A 3,434-nucleotide genomic window follows, 5' to 3' on the forward strand; every position below is an offset into this window, starting at 1 on the left:
CGCTTCTCCTGCACGCTCTAGGACAGAGACACCCTCGGCATCTCTGGTGGACTGAGCCATGTCTGCTGCAGAGGCTCATCCAGCACTTTCTTCCTCCCCCTCGGAGTTAATCAGATTAATACAGAACTTCAGGTTAGAGGGATCCCTCGTGAAGAACATGCTCAGCACCCCAGGTTTTCCACCTGAGTCCCGACAATCACCCAAGGCTTGGATCACTGCAGTTGTCCCCCACTCTAGCCCAGCTCTATGGCTGTTCTCCACACAGCAACCCCAACATTCCTGTGGGGAGACAGGTGGCAGCGTGTGCTAAGAGGTTCATGACTCCTCCTTGGATCAAAGCCAGTCAGTATCGTCATGATGCCCTCCCTGCCCCACATGAGTCCTGTCCCTGCTTCCTCATTGACTTCAGACTTTGCGTCTCACTGTTGTGCTCCAAGTTCTTAAGGGTCCATCATCAAGTGCTTCACTGTCCTTCATGTCTCCCCTTGAATGTCAGTTTCTCAGGGAGGTGGCCCTTGACTCCAGGTGCCACAGCAACTACATCTCCATGGCTGCCATTTTCTTCCTTGACTCAAAAGCAGAGATGCTCTGTTACCTACCAGAGCTGTCTGCGGGCTGTTGAGTAACAGTCTTCGCTGTTCATTTCTCTTCTGGTGCTTGCACTTCTCCAATCCGTTCTCAGTGAAGGACTCACACACACATCCCTCTCATGTCTTCACTTCTACCAGCTCCTCGTGTCTTCCAGTGCATCACAGAAGCTCAACATTGGCTTTGGCCAGAGCTCTCTTTGCTCAAAAAAAATGTTAACTCCAAGTCCTGCCTGCTTCAGATAGAGATGGCTTGTCCTTACACAAATGTACCAATATACACATAAATAAGCCAGGTGCACATTGGGCACTATATAAATGCTAGTGGACATGATAACTAATTATATAATTTATTATATAAAGTTCATAATAAATATCAGCCAACAGAAGGAGGTAGTATTTAGATTTATAAACACATATACATTTGTGTGTGATTTTAGTCTGTGATGTGAGGCAGAAGGTGTTTCTCAAAGGACAAGGAAGTGTTTGGTGACGTGCCCACCCTGGATGATCATCAGCACAAGAGGCCCCAAAGGCAGAAGATGGTGAGGGAGGCAAAGTTTATTCAGAAGGCTCAGTACCCAAGATGGCAGGGGATTTTTCCACCCACTCAGGATAGGCATCTGTGCAAGAACGTCATCTTGCCACTTCACGTTGGTCGTCGTCTGTGTAGAGGCTTTATTTCCTGTTCTAGATCACAGACTCCCACAGGGAAAGATCCATGTGTGACTTTGCTGTGTATTCCAGGAACAGAATTTAGACGCTGGCTTCCAACAATGCTCAGGGACTGAATTATCTTCAAGATAATCGCTGAACTGAATCATCATCGGCTCAGACTTGACTGAATGCTCTCGGAGGTCATCTTATCTATTTCAGACAAACTCCAAATTCCCTTTACAAGCCAGTAGCCTAGAGAGTAAGGGAGCCGACTTCCCACTTCACGCAGTCATTCCTAAGCTCTCTATCCCGGTACAATTACATTACGTACAGCCTCTCTATGCCTCGGTCTCCTCATTCATAAAATGGGAGAACCTCTGACAAAAGGGATAACACTGGCAACAGAAACCTCTGGAAATGTTAATAAAGACTCTCATGAGTAACTTCACTAGTACTGCCTGTACTTTGGGGAAAGCCAGAAAGTTCAGACTTTTCGAAAGCACTCCTAACATCTCTTTCTCTCTCTCTCTCTCTCTCTCTCTCTCTCTCTCTCTCTCTCTTTCTTTCTTTCTTTTTTTCTTTCTATCAATGGCGTTTCTCTCTTTAGCCCTGGATGTCCTGGACGTCCTGGAACTCTCTTTGTAGACCAGGCTGGCCTCAAACTTATAGAGCTCTCAAGTGCTGGGATTAAAGGCATGAGCCACCATGCCTAGCAATCTGTAACTAATTTTAAGAATATACATCTTGCTTTGGGAATCACAGTACTGGGTGAGCTTGAATTCCTTCCAAACCCTTCATTGTGCAGCCTTCATCACCATAATAACCTCATACAGTGGTTCTGTATGACTCCAGAAGATATGTATCAGCATCTGTCTCCTATCCTCGGAACTTGCCAGATTAGTCTACATCATATGTTTACTAGTAGACACCAGCTGGATGCTCCCCTTCAGTACCTCAGTCTCCGTGAGGAGGGGAGTGCAGAAAAACTCTAATATGCAGTATGGGTGCAGTGACTTTCATGAGCTGGATCCTGACCTGAGGTTCTCATAGGTTACACAGATTTAATTGCAATTAAAACTCTGATTATTTACTCGATTTACAGATACAGGGACTAAGACACAGACAGTCTCACTAGGCTTAACTGATTTACTCAGCGTTACAGAACCCGCAATAGGGAAACTGAGATAAATGCTCCTTAGAGCTCAGTGAAGGCGCTGTGTGATTCTGTCCTGCCCTGAGTCTACAAGGCAGTAGGGAGGAGTTACAGAAGACAGCAAGGGGGATTCGACTTAGGACTTGCCTCCAGTGATAGAGAGATTCTGGGGAGGATGAATAGCTAATGTAAATGGTACATGCCAAGTCACATGTTAAGACAAGGATTCCAACATGACATTTGTATGTTAATAGTACAGACATTTGGCAGGCAGCATCAGAGTTAGAGAGGCTGATGTGTATGGGAAGGATTTTGAATTTTGAATTAGAATATTTGTCTTGCTTCTAAATACCAGCAGTAATAATACTTTTAAAGCCTCCGCACATGGTACATTATTGGCTTTGCCAAAAACGCCATTCAAGCAAGTGGCTTCAAATACAGACATTTGTCATTTCCATAGGATTGGATAGTGAATGCCTAGACAAAGCAAGTCTAAAGGCCCTTCCACTGGACACTAATCCAAATGAACAAAGCACCATTAGTTGTCAGGGAGAGGTCTCCTCTTGCCACTTAAAACACTTAATTTCCCCCACTAGTTCCTGACAGCGTATCATCTTAGATTGGGCCAGTTGGGTTTGACTTTGAGCAACAAGGCATGATACAACACTCCAGGTGAGGTAAAGCTCCCAACACCGAATTGGAGAATGCTCATTTCCCATCATCCTCTGCTTCAAAAACTCATTGAGAAGGCTTCTAGTCACACCCAGTGCATGACAAAGCTAGAGCTTTGAAAGTGAGTAGACCCTAGCAAAAATTCTAATACTGTCCCATGGGCACATCTAACCTCCAGGTGATTTCTATTTCTTACTGGTAAATGGGAGAGGCAGCTATCCTAGTGCCTTGAGTATCTGAAGGAGGGGGATGCAGGGCAAGGTGTTGAAGGAGAGTTGGGTTTAAAAAAAAAAAAGAGCTCAGTAAATGGTAAGTACTACCAGGAAAAAGTCTAGGTTCTCTCTCTCTCTCTCTCTCTCTCTCTC

The sequence above is a fragment of the Grammomys surdaster genome, unplaced genomic scaffold (assembly GCF_004785775.1).
Source record: "Grammomys surdaster isolate TR1022 unplaced genomic scaffold, NIH_TR_1.0 172, whole genome shotgun sequence".
NCBI lineage: Eukaryota > Metazoa > Chordata > Mammalia > Rodentia > Muridae > Grammomys > Grammomys surdaster.